General features: G+C 39.0%; 1 protein-coding gene across 2 annotated transcripts in view; it reads left to right on the top strand.

Annotated features, from left to right (window-relative positions):
- The first annotated feature begins 8427 nt into the window (after window positions 1-8427).
- Window positions 8428-19037, top strand: part of RLIM (ring finger protein, LIM domain interacting) — a 29025-nt gene continuing 18415 nt past the window's right edge. Inside the window, exons 1-2 of one of the 2 annotated variants that reach the window (XM_021676192.2) lie at window positions 8428-8607; window positions 10412-10475. The gene's annotated coding sequence lies outside the window, so the exon portion shown is untranslated. The remainder of the gene's footprint in view (window positions 8608-10411; window positions 10476-19037) is intronic. The other variant, XM_021676191.2, reaches the window with a different exon arrangement.

Consider the following 19037-nt stretch of genomic DNA (forward strand, 5'->3'; position numbering starts at 1 on the left):
CTGGGTCATGTGGGTGTGTCTCTTTAATAAGCCACTTGCAGTTCTTTTTCAGGCTAAGGTGTGCTATTTCCTGAGAGGTTGGTTTGTGGAAGAAGATAAAGTACTTAAGCACATGGTCTGAACTCTAAAGTCGGACAGACTCAGTTTGAATCCCTGTCTCTTCTACTTAATAGCCATATTACATTGCAAGTTACTTTAAACTTTAATTTTTCCAGCTGTAATATGGGTATAATAATACTTATGCCAAAGGTTTATCGTGAGCCTTATGTAAGATACTTTGTACAGAGCCTGACACATTTTAAATGTACAATAAATACTATTTTTATTATCTGTTTATTACCATTTATATAGGTAGTAAGGTATGTTTTTAAATAGCATATTTTCTCCTTAAACTAAGAGTTATAGAAGATTGATAGCCATTTTCTCACAGCTGGATTATCTAGAGTGCTTGAAAGCATGTAGTGCAGCATTGCCAGTGCTTTCCTGAAGTCAAACACTGCATCTCTAAATATTTCTAAGTGCTCTTGTTCTGCCAAAAAGAAAAAAGTAATGCACCCAGCCAAATAAATAGGTGACTTTGGCCAATTTCTGCCATAAGGAGAGAGGAAGAGAGGCAAGAGGTGGAAGAGAGAAAGGAAGGAGAGGAAACTTATAGTTGAAAAGACCATGCCAGCTGGGAGCACTGGCTCACACCTGTAATCCCAGTACTCTGGGAGGCCGAGGTTGGAGGATCACCTGACATCAGGAGTTCGAGACCAGACTGGCCAACATAGTGAAACCTCGTCTCTCCTAAAATACAAAAATTAGCGGGGCATAATTGTGGGTGCCTGTAATCCTAGCTACTCAGGAGGCTGAGGCAGGAGAATTGCTTGAATCTGGGAGGTGGAGGTTGCAGTGAGCCGAAATTGCACTACTGCACTCCAGCCTGGGTGACAGAGCAAGGCTCTGTCTCAAAAAAAAAAAAAAAAAAGCAATCAAACAAACATAGAACCATGCCCATTCAAGATTGTTAGTATAAGGTATACAGATTGAACTTCTGAGGAATGAAATTACCAGCAGAGCCAGGTTTTTCATCTTTTAAATCATCTTCAAGAAGACATTTTTTTAGATTTATGATTCACTTGAGATCTGGTTTAGGAGCTTGGAGACCTGGGTTGTTAGACGCAGCATGCACTTAGAATCCAAACCTATCTCCCTTATTTACTAGTCATGCAGTCACAGATAAATTTTGTTTTTCCTGTTGTTTCTCATTGCTTTAGGCTTCGTTTTTCTCACCTACAAAATGCTCATAACATCTTATAAGGTTTTTTGGTGAGAAGTAAATGAGATAGTGTGCCTATTTCTGGCACATAGTAGGGACACAATAAATGGTAGCTATTATTGATTTAACTATATCCATCTTCCAAATACGTCTCTGCAGATAGCCTGCATCTGAATTTTCTGGGGAGTTTATTTAAAATAAAGATGCCCGAATTCCACCCCAAAATGTCTAAATCAGAATCCTACAATGGGGCCTGGAATCTACATTTTAATTAAGCATCAGATGTGTTCTTGCGGGGAGGAGGTTTTTTGGAAGCTGGAACTTTTCAGTTAAAGTGCTAAGAAGGAGAAGCTCTCTACCAAGGGACTAAGAAAGCTGGGGAATATGTTAGTATTGAATCCACTGTTCCAGAGGGCTCCATGGAAATTGTTGAGAGGGTAAGGAACAGTGTAAGTGGAGATGAAAGTGGAAGCTGACCTCTATGAAAATGGAAGTTTAGGTGGGTGTGGGACCAGATGGACTTGAGGTTTTTATGTTGACTGAGGAAAATCAAGATAAGAAGCAGGGATGGAGCCATCTTCTTCACCAAAGTGAAACTTGGTATGAAGTTGTTTGATGTCAGAGGCAGTGCATAATCAACCTAGTGTACTGTAAACCTTTGTTCTTCACAATTTAAATGGCAGAGAACCCATTTATTAAAATAGATTACTAATTGGAGATAAAATGAGTGTATATTATCTAAATCCTAGCCTTTTGTCTTCTCCCTGTTATACTACTCTTAATTTGTTATAGGACAATTACTTTCTAGTTGCTTTGGCATGAAAAACTACCATGTGCTTTTTTTTCCCCGGAGTCCACCTCTGCTGCCAGGCTGGAGTGCAGTGGCATGATCTCGGCTCACTGCAACCTACGTCTCCCGGGTTCAAGTAATTCTCCTGCCTCAGCCTCCCAAGTAGCTGGGACTACAGGCGTGTATCACCACGCTGAGCTAATTTTTGTATTTTTAGTAGAGACGGGTTTTCACCATGTCAGCCAGGATGGCCTCGATCTTTTGACATCGTGATCCACCTGCCTCGGCCTCCCAAAGTGCTGGGATTACAGGCATGAGCCACCACACCCGGCCACTGCCTTGTGCTTTCTAAACCAGCACATCTGAAACATTTATGTTTGGATATGTAAGGCACTTGATATTGCTTCATTGGCAGGTTACTTTTATATTCCCAGAAAGCACAGAATGTAAAGAGAAGCCTTTCATTGCTGCTTTAATAGCTGGAGTAAAAAAAGACATGACAGTAAATCTGCTTCCAGTTCCCCTGATAATAACGTAATTAAACAGGCATGGGTACATATTTTATTTCTACTATATCTGAATATTTGCAGTAACATTTCCTATTTCTAGAATATATTTTAATGGGAGATAACAACCCCAGTTAATTAAATTACAGGGCATTTGTGGGAGGAATAATATGCATCACAATATACCTTTTCAAAGAGATACACTGAATTCTAGAGAAACTAGAAGGTTTTCAATAACAATGCCAATATAAACAAGACATTGTGCTGCTAGAAACAAAGGCAACTGTAATCTTTTCTACTACCATAAAATGAATATATAAGATGATGCTTTAAGGCTTTTGGGTTAAAAATACCTTCTATAGATGTTAAGGAATAAAAAGGCTTTACTCTTGTGATTTGTGTGCTATACTCTTTAATCTTTCATTAATTTTAAGATCTCTGACATTCATCAAGTACAAACTTCCTAAAGTGACTTCCTAAAGAGTGATACCTGGGCCCCTACAATGAAAGCAACACATCAACTTTAGCTTTTACATACGTTTGTTTACAAAATAACTACATAAAATTACATCCTACCGGGATGCCAATTCTTCTCCTGCTTTGTGAACATGTTCAGGGCAGAGATTACAGCCCCAGAGCCTAGCACAGTCATGGCACAAAGTAAGTATATGTTGAATGGGTAACTTAACTGAATTAATAAATTAAGAAATCACTGATTATCTTTCACTTGTCTCTTTCCATCTTGCTATTTCCCTCCTCAGGGCAAATTGAAGCAAACATTTAGAATTCATTCATATCTTGAATTTTATTGTGAATTCCTAAAGGTACAAACTTTGGCAAAATGGAAGCACTAAGAGAGAGACATTGGTTTTCCGGTTAAATTGATTTTGGCCAGTGATTCTTATTCAAAAGATTTAAAATGCTCCCTAGACATTAGAGGCAATACTTAAACTAAATAAGTATTTTGCGGGTGTCTTAAAAAAAAAAGTCGAGTTTCTTAAAGAAGTATTGTAATCTTAAAACAGTGGCTGTATCCACTATAAAGAAAAACACAGTTTCAAACACATGGCAGCCAAGAAGATTTTTATTTTAAAAAACAATTTAATCAGATCATATGAGTTTTCTTTTAAAACAACTCTTCAACAACTTCCCATTGTTCTTAGGATAAGATCCAAAATGTCTGACATGAACTGCAAGCTAATTTGTTGATTCATTGAAGAAATATTGATTGAGTGCCTTTTAGGTATTTTAGGCTGGGAAAATACCACTGAGAAGGGGTGGGGCAAAGCCTCAGTTCTCACGGAGCTTCCACTGCCAGAAGTGGGGGCGGGCCAGCAGAAACACTGACAGACTATAAACATATAAATAAAATGAACAAACAAAATTAACAAATAACAAGACAAATTCCTTTCTGACAAGTGCTATGGAGAAAATAAAATAGAATATTTGCTAGAGAAAACAAGCTATTCTTTCAGTTCCCCAGGTTCCCTTCTCTCATCCTATGGAATTTGTACAGGTTATTCCCTCTCCCAGGGTTCCTCTCTCAACTTCTCATCCGGAACCATCATTCTGTCTTCAGGTCTCAGCTAAAAATGGCAGCTTTTTTGGGTTAAATGTTCCTTTTATATACTCACCATTGTACCCTTATGTCCCCTTTGTAATGTCCATTACATTTAAAAAGTATGTGTTCAATATCTGTCTTGCCCTAGGGAAGAGTCTTCTAGTGTACGGTCTACTGATATAGCTAGTGGTATGTCCCCAGCGACAAGAAGGTAGTAGATTATCAATACATTTTGTTAAAATGAACAGAAGGAAGATTGGGAAGTTCTAACCAAATAAGTATTTAGTAGTTGCTTTGGTAGGTTCTAGAGTGACACTGAATGCCACTATGGGATAAATTGTTTTGACAAGAATTTTCCTTGATATTGTAAGTGAAGTAGCTCCATGCTTATAAAAGAACATGGCTAAATATGTAGAAAAGGAAAAGAAAGTATATTTGAAGCATGAAAAGAATAAGTGATAAGCGAGATACATTTTTTCAAATTCAGACAGATTTTTCTTTCAAAATAAAAATGGCTCTACCCCTTTCCAATACCAAGTAATAATGTACATTATAAAATGTTGAAGACAATATTAAAAGGGGCAAAGAACATAAAAATGGGCCCAGTGCAATGGCTCATGTCTGTAATCCCAGCACTTTGGGAGGTCGAGGCGGGTGGATCACCTGAGGTCAGGAGTTCGAGACCAGCCTGACCAACATGGTGAAATCCTTTCTCTACTAAAAATACAAAAATTAGTCAGGCATGGTGGTGGACACCTGTAATCCCAGCTACTCGGGAAGCAGAGGCATGAGAATCGCTTGAACCTGGGAGACAGAGGTTGCAGTGAGCTGAGATCGCACCACTGCACTCCAGCCTGGGCGACAGTGCCACTCTGTCTCTAAATAAATAAATAACACTAATAACTCCATCACATTTTATTTGCATGCATGCTTATCTAGACTTTCTTCTAGGCATATTTATACATATCTTTTAAATAAAAATGGAGTCACAGGCCGGGCGCGGTGGCTCACACCTGTAATCCCAGCACTTTGGGAGGCCGAGGCGAGTGGATCACAAAGTCAAGAGATCGAGACTATCCTGGCCATGGTGAAACCCCGTCTCTACTAAAAATACAAAAATTAGCCAGGCGTGGTGGCACGCGCCTGTGGTCCCAGCTACTTGGGGGCTGAGGCAGAAGAATCACTTGAACCCAGGAGGCGGAGGTTGCAGTGAGCTGAGATTGCACCACTGCACTCCAGCCTGTCGACAGAGCAAGCCTCCATCTCAAAAAAAAAAAAAAAAAAAAAAAAAATGGAGTCACACATGCTCTATTGTAAATCACTTTTTTCATTAAAAATGTAACCTGAGGCTGGGTGCAGTGGCTCATGCCTGTAATCCCAGCATTTTGGGAGGCCGAGTCGGATGGATCACTTGAGGTCAGGAGTTTGAGACCAGCCTGGCCAATATGGTGAAACCCTGTTTCTACTCAAAATACAAAAATTAGCTGGGCGTGGTGGCACGTGCCTGTATTCCCAGCTACTAAGGAGGCTGAGGCAGGAAAATCGCTTGAAACCAGAAAGCGGAGGTTGCAGTGAGCCGAGACCAAGACTGCACTCTAGGCTGGGTGATAGAGCTAGACTGCATCTCAAAAAAAAAGTAACCTGAACCTATTTCCAGCTCTAGGTACTCATCATTTCTAATGGCTACATAGTAGTCCATTATGTGGTTATACTATAACTAATTATTGTTGAATGGTTACTTTTTTCTGATTTGTCACTATTTTGATGTTATAAACCACACTGTAATTAGCATCTTTGTACATTCATTACATCTTTGCAAATCTGTCCACTTCTTTCCTTAAAATAAATTTCTGTACATTGACTTGTTGGTCAAATAGTATGAATACGAGTCTTTTGAAACATGTTACCAAATTTCTTTAAGAAAACTGATATCGGCCGGGCACGGGGGCTCATGCCTGTAATCCCAGCACTTAGGGAGGCTGAGGCGGGAGGATCACGAGGTCAAGAGATGGAGACCATCCTGGTCAACATGGTGAAACCCCATCTCTACTAAAAATACAGAAATTAGCTGGGCATGGTGGCACGCGCATGTGGTCCCAGCTACTCGGGAGGCTGAGAAAGGAGAATCGCTTGAACCCTTGAACCCGGGAGACAGAGGTTGCAGTGAGCCGAGATTGCACCATTGCACTGCAGCCTGGGCGACAAAGCAAGACTCCATCCAAAAAAAAAAAAAAAAAAAAGAAAGAAAGAAGAAAGAAAGAAAGAGAGACAGAAAGAAAGAAAAGAAAAAGTAACCTATGTTTTCTTCCACATAATTTGTGATTTTATATTTTACATTAAGCCACATAAGCCTCAAGAATACGTTAAGGAGTGGCTAATGTTACTGCCATAATCAGAATATCAGGTTTAATGGCAATTGCAGGCTATTTAATAATTCATTTCACATGTTCTAGGTAAACGTTCTAGTACATGATTATGTAAAATAAGACAAAAACCTGAGTAGAGACACAGCACCTAAATCATGTATCCCTCTGCCAAAAATGACAATATCAATGGGTCTGCTAGGAAGTTGGGCAGGTAAGTATGAAGGGATATTTTTTTTAACTGCTTGGAGTGAAATACTTATATTCCAGGCTGATATAACATCCATCATGCTGAAGGGGTAATTCTCCCAAAGTATATTTGAGGGGTTACTATGTGGTCGCTGGGGACACAACAGTCAACAAAACAGAGAGGTTTACCGCTCAGAAAGGGTGAAGTAAACAAACAACATACTTTCAGATTAAGTACTTTACAGAAAAGTAAGCAGGTAAGGGGATGGGAGAAGTCGTTATTAGTTTTTTCTTTTTTTTCTTAGACCCCTTTTCCACCTTCAGGAGGAAGTCCTTGTTGTAGGTAGGGTGGTCAGGGAAGGCTTCTCTAGGAAGGTAATAATTGTGAGGCTTGGATGATGAAAGCAAAGATATAAAAAGAAAATATTCCAACAAAGGTAAAGTAGTTGAGGTAGGTAGAAGTTAGCTTTGTTGGAAAACCAGTAAGAAAGCCAACATAACTGGCATGTTATTGGAAAACAGAAAAATGGGAAAAGAAACAGAACCTAAAAACTTGGGTAAGGTTTTCCTTTAATTGTGACAATGGGAGTGGCAGGCTGTGTGGCCCATTCCCCCAATTCTTTCAGGCATTACTACCTAAGAAAGGCCTTTAACTGCCCTTTTACAAATTCCAACGTTATCAGATTTTCCCACCCTTTCGCAATCACCCGCCCTTTTCGAATACTTTAGAGTTACCCGCCTCAAAGTTATCAGTCTTTTAAACATTGCGAATCCGTTTGCCCCTATCGGGAACTCTTCTGTCCCCTTTCCTTAATTTTTCTTCTTGATATTTATCACTAACATTTTATATACATATATATATATTTTTAAAATTATTGTCCCCGGCCCCCAGTAAATTATAAAGATTATGAGAATTGGGATTTTGATCTGTTTTTTTTTTTCTTTCTTTCTTTTTTCTTTTCTTTTTTTTTGAGACGGAGTTTCGCTCTTGTTACCCAGGCTGGAGCGCAATGGCGCGATCTCGGCTCACCGCAACCTCCGCCTCCTGGGTTCAGGCAATTCTTCCTGTCTCAGCCTCCTAAGTAGCTGGGATTACAGGCACGCGCCACCGTGCCCAGCTAATTTTTTGTATTTTTAGTAGAGACGGGGTTTCACCATGTTGACCAGGATGGTCTCGATCTGTCGACCTCGTGATCCACCCGCCTCGGCCTCCCAAAGTGCTGGGATTACAGGCGTGAGCCACCGCGCCCGGCCTATTTGATTTCTTAATTTTGGTCTATTTTAATTTCCTAAGCATTTACAATGGCGCTTGACATACAGTTGCCACTCAGTAAATATGTGTTGAATAAAACGTGGGCAACTGTATGAACTGGACTGATTGTGTGAACTGATGTTCATACAGGTTACACTAGTATCACATTTCTCGCTCTCCGAAAAAGTCTTCAAACAGTCAGACCGTGACGTCCTTCAGTTTTCAAAATGGGAAAGTAAAGGTTCCCACAATTCTCACAACGCAAATTTCTCGCCACAATTCAAAATGGCGGAGGAGGGTGGGGCCTGTCACATGCTGGGCGTCATAACAGCTTTCCTTTTCCAAACCGCCATCCGCCTTGCCGCGTCGTCTGCCGTCCCCCTCCTCCCGCGGAGCCTTTTCGAGGAATCGACTGGGATTGGCTAACATGCTGGGAGTGGGGCTGCGGTGCCGGGACGCGGCATCATCACTTCCTGTTGTGGGCAGTCGTTTCCTGTCGCTGCTTGGTAACAATGGGGAAGATAATGGCTGCCTGAGCAACGTCTCGGAGCAGGCGCTGGGCTAGAGGCGGGTCTCAACCAGCGACTCATTGGAGGCGGGCTTGAGAGCAGCGGCCAGAGAGGTGCGGAGCAGCCTCGGACGCCGCGGCCGAACCAACCGAGTCGGATCCTGACCCTAAAACCTAGTAAGTGAAGACTTGGGAATCCTGTGAGAAATGGATGTAGAGCGACAGGAAGACAGCGGAGCCGCGGCTGCCGTGTTCTCTCAAAATGGCCCGAGTGACGCGTCGTGGCAGAGGCTCAGCGCCGCCTCCGGACCCCAGGCCCGTTACTGCGGGGGGCTCCGTGGCGTAGTCGCCGCTGCCATTTTAGTTCAGTGGTGTAGTCGACGGGCTCTTTGAAGGGGAAGGAGGTGGGGAGTACTTCCTCTCCGTGGCCGCGCGAGCTGCAGCCCAGGCCCTCCGGAGCCTTAGAATATCGGGGGAGGCGGTTTTGGAGTTTTGGCCTCAGGCGTCAAAATCTTAGGGCGTCTCAGGTTTTTTTTTCTCTCTGTTCTCGGGAGGCTTCCTGGCCTCCCCCTCGTTTCTTATGTCCGGCTTGGGTTTGGGAAAAGGGAAGTAAAAAATCAGGCTGCCCTAAGTAAGATGCTGGGAACTCTCCGGCCTGTAGATTTCCCCAGATTTGCAAAACCTCATTTTGAGCCCGTCTGCAGGGTATTACCAATTAGGCGCCCCCTGGGGCCGCGATGACATCTTCCCTGAGGATCTGAGGCAAATGTGGTTTACTCCCTTGCTCGAATAACCCTGGCATATCCTTTGCCAGGTATCACAGGAAGGATCCCCCTAAAAGAGAGAGAAAAGTCGTTACGTGTTTGTTGTTTTCTCCTGGGTAAGGGATGGAATTGGGCCAAATTATTTTCAAGTAATATCCGTTTAATCCACTAACAACCCAATCCCTCCCCCATTAAAAAAAAAAAAAAAAAAAAAAAAGCCTAAGGGGTCTCGGCTTCTGCAGGCGGTACCTGCCACGCATGCCTTAGCTTAGTAACTAGTATTAACCGGTTGGGCTTCTGCTTCCTGAATACTCGGCCCCTTTTTCCCTTATGCTGATTAATTTCAAGATGGAGGAGACAGCCACGTTCCTTCCCTGGACAGTTTCACCATACTTATTCCACAGGTTAGTCTGGGAATCTGAGGCCTAGCAGTCTTATTATTGAGGTCATTTTTTTTTTCATTTTGGAGCAAGAGGAAGCAGTTATATCAGATTGTCATCTACCATTTGCAAGGCCCCACAATGATTTTTTGCTAGAAGTAAGGAGCCCGCATTTCCTGAATCAGAATTAACCGCAGTGCTTTGGGCTGATTGAAAGGGGGAAGAAATAACAAACATACTGCTACTAATCATTTCTTTCACTCTTCGTGATTATAAATAAAGTACTTACCACTCGATTAGGTACATTGTATTTTCTCTGGAGGACTGGAGAGCAGACAGGCACAATTATAGCACCTCCCCCCCCATGAGTTTTCTAAACTAAAAATACAGCTTAGGTAGCCAGAAAGACCAATCCACTTTTTAAAATACGATTTTAGGACACTCTCCACTTACTGAAAAATGTTATAAAGATTTTGTGGCCTATGATGTTATGATGAATTTTAATACTTTAGTTCCTGCCTTAGGCTAGTGTAATGTGCCAAATAAGTCCTTGAAAGTGACTATCAGAATCTGAAAATAATTACTGGTCTGATAAGGAAAGACCTATTTTAAACAAGCTTACAGTAAAACGTAAATTGCCTCTCAGCCTTAAAAGACATCTTTTATCTAACTCCTGGTCCCCTCAGACCTTCTTGCTCTCCCCAAATACCCTAATACTAATATTGAATTCGGTTGGGTTGTGGTGTGTCTGTGTGTGTTTTTTTAAGGATGTGTCTAATTCAAAGAAAATGTGTATCTTCTAAAAGAGGAAGAATAATGGATTCTTTTTTTTTCTAGAGAAGAGAGTGAAGAAAACTAAAATCCAGTTTATTGTATTTCAATACTATGTCATAACAGTCAGGTAATTTATTTTTTGTTGCGTCTCCTGATGATTTATATGTAGAATGCATGTTTACAAATATTTATTGTTCTGTTTTGCAGGCCCTGTAATTGGATGGGCTCATTGATAGATGTTAGATGGTATTGGGTATTCTTCATAAGAATGGGTACTTTTCTCAGCTCTCATGAGACTTATTTAAAAAAAAAAAGAATGGGTACTTTTCACTGAGAATTAAAAGGGTAATGTTTCTGGATACCTGGAACTCACCAGTGCTTTATCTGTGAATTTGACTTTAAAATAATGTCTGAAGTTTACCAATACCTGTATAGAACAAAAAACAAGAAATTTGTTGCCTTATATCATTGTTGAAATGGCATGGGTATAAGTAAAATAACATTTAAATGTTCAATGGATAACTAAATGAAACATCAGTAGAATAGCTTTTGAGAGTATAACCTTACATTATTTTGTGTGTGGTGGTTGATTTTTACTTTTAAGAATCAAAAATTCATAATTTTGTGATACTTTTAATTGGTATTAACTCCTTTTATTATTATCATCAGTAGGGTAACCACATAATTTATTGCCCTAACCAAGACACTTTTAAGGACAAAAGGAACGTTAATGATTCCTGGACAACAGGTATAAACCTTGATTGTCCCAGACAAACTGGGATGGATACTTAGCCTAAATTCATAACCAACTTCTACTGAAGGCCTTTGGTGCTAGGCCATGTGCTTTACATGCATTATTTTATAATCCTCACAGCAGAACCTTATAAGAATGTTAACTGTTTTATAGAGGAAACAGAAAACCCATCATCAGTTAAATAGCTGTAAGTGATGGAGCCCTCATTTTATCCCAGGCCTGTCTGAAGCTGAAGTCACTGAACTTTATGCTTCTAGGTTTGATTGCTGTCTAATTAGATAGGAAATGCAATGAAAATGAAAGGTCCTAGTAAAAAGTCTGTAGGTTATGTTGCATCAAAAACTTGTTAACACTTAAAAGTGTCCAACAATCCCGTTTTCATCTGTTATGTTCCTGTTTCAGCTATTAGTGCTCTTTGTATATAATTTGATAAACTTAATTTAAAATCAGAAATGATTTTAAGAAATAGCTTAATAATGAAATGATCTGGAAATGTTAGGCTGGTTGGATATCTTTGAGGTTAGTGAACATATAGTGAGCCTTAAATAATACAGTAGGTCAAATGAGGCATCTGCATTTATGGAATTATGTTATGTGTACATTAATTTTTCCATGGCCATGGTGGATTGGAAATAGAGCAAATCACCAACCAGCCTCCTCCTGTTCTTTTCATTTATTATAGAGTGGATGACAAATTAGAAAATGAAAAGTCTTCTGTCAAACCCCAAACCAATGAGGTGCTGGAATTTTCTGCCACTGCCTAGGACTGGACAAGGTTTTGGTTTTGTTTTTTTTTAAGCTTTGTTCCTTAATGTTTTTCTTTAACACAAAGATTTCCAAAACCTATGGCCCATTAATTTCAGAAAGTATCTAGTTTACATAATAAATTGAAGTTCTGATGTCCAATATAAAAAAGCAGTAACACTTCGGTGTCCATTTTTGTTTCATTATTTTTTTCTCAACCTCAAACATGAACGTTTCCCAGATAATTGAGCAGTTCATTTTTCTTTTTTTCAATTGAAATGTTTTTTAAATACACCTCAATTGGGGGAATACGTTTATGAACTTGAGGTTTTTCTCCTGAAATATTTAGTTGGTATTTTTGCCCTAGATTTCCTTATATTTTAATGCTCCAACCCAAGATTTTTTTTGTTTTGTTTTTGAGCCGGAGTTTTGCTCTGTCCCTCAGGGTGGAGTGCAGTGTCGTGCTATCTTGGCTAACTGCACCCTCCACCTCCCAGGTTCAAGCAATTCTCCTGCCTCAGCCTCCTGAGTACCTAGGATTACAGGCACGTGACACCATGCCTAGCTAATTTTTGTATTTTTAGTAGAGACAGTGTTTTCACCATGTTGGCCAGGCTGGTCTTGAACTCCTGATCTCAGGTGGTCCACCCGCCTTGGCCTTCCAAAGTGCTGGGATTACAGGCATGAGCCACCACGCCCAGCCCCCAACCCAGTAGTTTAATTTCATTAGTCATAATAGTACTCACATATTTGTGAGACAGTCTGTAGGCAGAGAGCACTTGGTACATTATATAGATTCGTGGATTTCTTGCAGGAATTTCGCAAGGACAGGTTGGGTTGCTCTTAAAACATTTGACAGTCTAGTGGTGTTTGCATCATGATGAACATGTTCCTTCCTGGGAGAAAGATATTTGTGTTTGATGTTTTAAATTTTTTTCTGGAATGACAACAGGTCCCTTCTGATCTCCTCTTGACTGTAAGAAGAAAGATGTTAACTACAATTTTTGTGTCTTGTTGACCAATGTTCTCTTTAGTGCTGTTTATAACTAAGGAGACCATATAAATTGTCTAAACTGGGACACTTTTGAGAGTGAAAAGGGGAGCCATATTACTAATTACTTTAGCACAAGTGTAAACCATTACTCTTCTGGACAAATCAAAGATATATGGTCACCCTCTTCATGTTATTTCTATGTAAGTATTTTATGTAGATTCAGGAAGGTCAGTTGTTAGCATGTTGGTCTTAAATACAAAATTATTTCCTCAAATAATATAACTGATTGGTATAGATAATATTTTCTTTTTTGGTTAAGTGATTTTAGTTTTAGAAATTAGCTTCACTCTTTTAAAGACCTGATTTTTTGATGGAAAAATTGTAGGTCCTTAAAATAGTGCCTTATTTTAAGGGGGAAATATGTTGGAAAAATGTTGGTGTTATTTGTGAACACCAACATTATCAGTTATCAGTGATTTTTACATTTATAACTTTTGAAATAAACATATGGACTCTTTGGGTTTTTGAGTCTTTTTCTTTTTGACTTCTTAGGAATAATGAGAGAAGCAAGTCAAAATGAGTTTATAGATAAGACCAAATTCTAATTTAGTGTCATAGCTCGATAATGAAAGAACATAAAATGGGTAATTGAAGATTAAATTCGCTGTCTAGATTAAGGTATTTGACTGAGATGAAATGTCATAATGGTTTCCTTTTTTAACTAAGCTGATCCTATAGATCTACAGCATTTGGCATGGTCTTCAGTCCTTTGATTTACTATAGTTCTTAACACTTTCAGTTTAACTGTTTTAGAGGGTTGTAGTAAAAATTGTTTGAGCTGCAAGTCGTTGGGACATTACTGAGTCCTTTTATTTTTTCTCTGCTGTCTTTTTCAAGTGGTAAATATAGAAGAATATAGTAAAAATTGTTTGAGCTGCAAGTTGGTGGGACATTCCTGAGTCCTTTTAGTTTTTCTCTGCTGTCTTTTTCAAGTGGTAAAGATGGAAGAATGTAAGTGGAAGCTAAGCTAACTGCCATTCAGATAATATTTTATAATCTCTTATTGCTGTAGTAGCATGAGCAGTGGTGGGTGCCTTGGTAGCATTTTCTGATAGGCCACTGTTGGAAATTATGAGAGGTATGATGTAATAAGGAGAGTCTGTGAGACATTAACCCTGCCCTTTTTTTTTTTTTTTTAAGAATGCTTTATATTTCTTTTCAAAAAGATAAGCGGCCAAGGCAGGAAGATCATGAGGTCAGGAGATTAAGACCATCCTGGCTAACATGCTGAAACCCCATTTCTATTAAAAATACAAAAAATTAGTCAGGCGTGGTGGCACGAGCCTGTAGTCCCAGCTACTTGGGAGGGTGAGGCAGGAGAATCACTTGAATCTGGGAGGTGGCGTTTGTAGTAAGCTGAGGTCGCACCACTGCACGCCAGCCTGGGCGACAGAGCGAAACTCCATCTCAAAGAAAGAAAAATAGAAAGTAAGATGACCGCATAAGTTTAGGTAGAAGTACTTTGAGTGAAATAGTAGTGAGAAAAACAGCACTTATAAGCTTACATCTTAGTTATTTGTGCTGTTTCCTAAACTTAATTTTTCTTAATATCGTAATGTGGCCTAGGTTATGTCTTATTTACAGTCACAGATTCATAGAACTGGATGGTACCTTGCAGATGGTTTAATCCAATACTCTAATATTGATGGGGATTCTCAGGCACAAGAGGTTTAAATGAATTGGCTAAATCCACATAACCAAATTACAGCCAAGACTGGATTTCAGTATCTCTTTTTTTCCTTTCACAGAGCTGAATTTCACCCTGCTACCCATGTGTAGAATAAGAAAAGATATCTGTTTGTTATCAAATATTTCTATGTTACAAATGCCATAAAATTTTAATTAAACATTCCATATATGAAGAATCCCCAACACTTTTGGTGTCTACATACATGATGGTACTTTTGTTTTCTGATGTTAAATTCAGCAGTTCTTTGTGATTTAACTTTTAAAAAACTGAATAAAGTATTTTTCATTTTGGTGATGGTATTTAACATTTTCTCAATACAGATCACATGTTATTAGTCCTTAATCTCCTTTATGAGGTTCTTTTGGGGTTTAGTTTGTTGTTTTTTTTTAATACGGAGTCTCACTCTGTCACCCAGGCTGGAGTGCAGTGGTGCTGTCTCTGCTTACTGCAACCTCCACCTCCCAGGTTCAAGCGATTCTCCTGCCGCAGCCTCCTGAGTAGCTGGGATTGCAGGTACCCGCCATCATGCCCAGCAGATTTTTGTATTTTTGTAGAGATGAGGTTTCACCATGTTGGCCAGGCTGATCTTGAACTCCTGACCTCATATGATCCGCTCGCCTCAGCCTCCCAAAGTGCTGGGATTACAGGCATGAGCCACTGTGCTCAGCCTCCTTTATGAGGAGGTTCTTAATGAAGTTTTGTTGCAAACAAAATGGATTGCCCTTCTCTTGTCAATGTGACACATTTTTGTGTTGATATCCATGATTTTTTAAAAATTATCATGTCCTGCTTTAGAGCTTTATTAATAGAATTTGGAGCTTGATTGAACACATATGCACAAGATGAAAATATTCAGCATGATTTAGTTAGATGATGTTATGTTACCTTAATTCCTCCCTCCCACCCACTCCACTTTTGTTTTTAAAAAGAGGTAATTTCTTCCAGATGACTTTTTTCATTTTGATAGAGACCTCACTGTGTCACCCAGGTTGGAATGCTATGGCACGATCTCAGCTCACTGCAACCTCTGCCCCCAGGCTTAAGCGATCCTTCCACCTCACCCATCTCAGGTCCCAAGTAGCTGGGACCGCAGATGGGCATCACCATCTATGATGGTGCTAAGTTTTTGCATCTTTTGGTAGAGACAGGGTTTCACCATGTTGCCCAGGCTGGTCTTGAACTCCTGGGCTGAAGCAATCCACTGACCTCGACCTCCCAAAGTGCTGAGATTACAGGTGTGGGCTACCACACTCAACCAGCACCTTGCCCAGCCAAGATGACTTACTTTTTAAAATTGGTTTTTACACAAGTATTTCACTTGATGTTTCAGAATTTAGTTTTGTAAGGTCTGTTTTATTAACAGCATTTTTGGATGCCTTATGTTTCCTTAATTGAGTACTATAATGTTTCCATCAAATATAATATGCCTGTGTTTATACTTAGCACCAGGTCTCCTGACCGGTTAGTACTGAAGAGTATGTTTTAAATGACTTTTTGCCTGAATGTTATAACAATTAATTTTTTTTTAAGATTGGTGTGCATGAATTAGAAGAATTAAATGAGACACTACATTTAGCAGTAGTCAGAAAGTCATTTGCATAATTTATATTAATATATAATAATGACTAGTAAGCCTTATTAACAATATGTTAAAATTCTCAAGGTGAATAAAACTGTTTTAAATAAATCTCAGGTTTGGTGTTCTTGCTGGCCTTTCCTCCCCAGAATTAAATTTATCTGATACAGTCCCATTCATTGACCAGATGGATGAGTAGCTCTTTGAAATGATTGGGCAAAATTTCTAATTTGGTTTCTTGTTTACAGGAATGGATTTGGAGATATTGGCACACAGTACTCTAAAAGAAATAAGGTTAATAAAATATGCTATTCATCTAAGGAACAACTGTATTTTTTAAAATTGCTAAAAGTTGACTTATTTAAAAATAAGTTCATCTGGGTTTGTGCTGCTTATAAAAGGCGTTTTGTCATTTTGGAATTTTTCATACAGGGAGTGAACATACTATAAAAAGCTCATAGATTGAATAGTTTAGTCATGCCTATTGGCGTTGAAGGAGTATAGAATCTTGGGATACGTTGGGATGCAGTTGTCTTAGTGAAAAGTTGACTGGATTTGGAATGCAGAAACTTGGATTTAATTACTTGCTCTTTCCATGTCCTAGCCACATGGTTTTGGTAAATCTCTTTGTGCTTCTGTTTCTCACCTGCAGAGGTGGTAATTCCTACTTCATGGAATTATTGTGAGAATTAAATGAAATACAGGTGAAAGGGCTATATAAATACATGGTGATGAGTATTGCTAATAGCCAGAGAGAGACCTAAGTGACTTCAAAACAATTGTATTTCATTGTCTACATCACTGTATGTTTCACTGGTAATCTCTTCATAGAAAAATGGCTGATGCTAATTATATGCTGACGTCAAAATTTCTGACTTATGTGAGATAGCTAAAGAAACAATTTTATGACCTTCTGTTAGGATGTTGAAGGATCCTAGGGGTGTGTAAGGATTCTTTTTTTTCTCTTACTACTTAAACTAGAAATGTACCACAATGTTACAGAAATGTAAAGTAGAATCTGGAGACCTGTTTTGTTAATATGTTATTCTTCACTAATGTTTTCACCCCTCAGTGGAGATAGAGCTGTGTTTGATCATTTGGACTATGGTTCCCTGACATTTTTGACATGCCTGAACTTTAAAATGTTTGTTTGCACTTACTAAACAATAGGGGAGTTACATCTGCCTGGGGCAGAACTTATGGTTTAGATTTATTCCATTTCTTTCTTTTATGCCACTTAGATAGTGAAGGGCTGCTTAAAATGAGACCAGGCTCATTGGGTATGTGAGAGTGAGATTAGTTTACAAGGCATTTGAGAGCATTGCTTGAATTCAGGATTTCCGTTTTCTTTGCAAATGTAATTACCTCTGGTCCAGGGGGCCTCTGCAGGTATTGTAGCCATAGCTTACTCCTTAAATTCCCCTATAAGGGAGGGAGTGCCTTGCCAGTGCTGAAATCTCTTGACCCCCAATTCCAGCCCATGGGAAATGCAAAGTTAAGGCAGAAAGGATGGAGGCTTTAAAATAAGTCTGTTGCAGGAATATCATGGGGAAAATATTTTCCTTGACTGTCTCTGATGTATATATGGGAGGGTAGAGGGAAAGGAGGAGACAGAGCAGTATATTGCTATCAAAGAGGTAGTGCTTTGGATTTGTTCACATGTTACTTTGTGTCTCCTTAAAATTTTGAATTAAATACAATTTAGAAATCCCTCTTTCATGGAATGGAATCCAAGTTTATCAAGCAGGAGCTGTTTCGGATTCAAAAATCTCTGAAATCACTGTGTCAGGAAAATTTTGAATGAAGGTATAATGTTTTGTCTCTAGTTTCCATATAGGAAATGGTAGAAATTCTAAAAGGGCAAAAATGAATCTTGAAGATTCATGAACATAGGAAAGAATTATCTATCCCATGAGTATTGAACATTGTACAGTATTGAATCTTACAGTTGTATTTTTGGAAAACATAAAGGGAATGCAAATATTGGGTTTGTAGAGCATGAGCAATATATTGGGAATATTTGAAACTCTCCATGTGTGAGATTTCTCTATCTTACAAAGAAATACTTTATGCTGCCCAATATAGTAGCCACTAAACATGTGTGACTGTTAGGCATTTGAAATAAAACTAGTGAAACTGAAATTTTAAGTTTAAAAAACTGAAGTAGTGTAAAATGTTTTTCCACTAAACAAAACTTTATTGTTTTGGGAGAACTACATTCCATTATATCTGTTGAAAATTTAGCATCCAACTTGTGATGGGCTCTAAATGTAAAACACACACCAGGTTTCAAAGACTTAGTATTTTTTAATGTAAAACTTCTAAGTGATTTTTTTTATATTGATATGTTGAAATGATATTTTGGTTGCATCAGTAAGATACATTACTAAGATTAATTTCATGTGTTTTTGCTCTGAATAATTACATATATGGTTCAAATCATATTTCTTTTGGACAGTACTGTTTCAGACAGACTACTAAGGGAAATGAGCTCAGTGTTCACATTGGATTTCATTCAGTCATTTAAATATCCACAATGTGCAAGGCATTGTGCTAGTGGCATTTGGCAGAGTTCTAAAGGGACTAATTCTGGTTCATTCCCTAAAAGAAAGTACTTGGGAAGAGAAGACACATACAAAATATAAAACATCATGGAAGACAGGAAGTGCCACTCTAGTAGCATAGACAAGTGCTGTATGCGGAGACGGATGGAAAAATGGCTAGCTGAGATAGTAATAGCTCCTTAAGACAGAAGATCTCATTGACTCTTAGCGGGTAGGTGAAATAGGAAGAGGCTAAGAGGGGGTTGAGGGGGAATAGCAGTGAATTGTAACATTAGTAAAGCACTAGGTATGTTGAAGGAGGAGAGTA

The sequence above is a fragment of the Aotus nancymaae genome, unplaced genomic scaffold (genome assembly GCF_030222135.1).
Source record: "Aotus nancymaae isolate 86718 unplaced genomic scaffold, 86718_ANA_hifiasm-v0.15.2.pri h1tg000004l, whole genome shotgun sequence".
Taxonomy (NCBI): Eukaryota; Metazoa; Chordata; class Mammalia; order Primates; family Aotidae; genus Aotus; species Aotus nancymaae.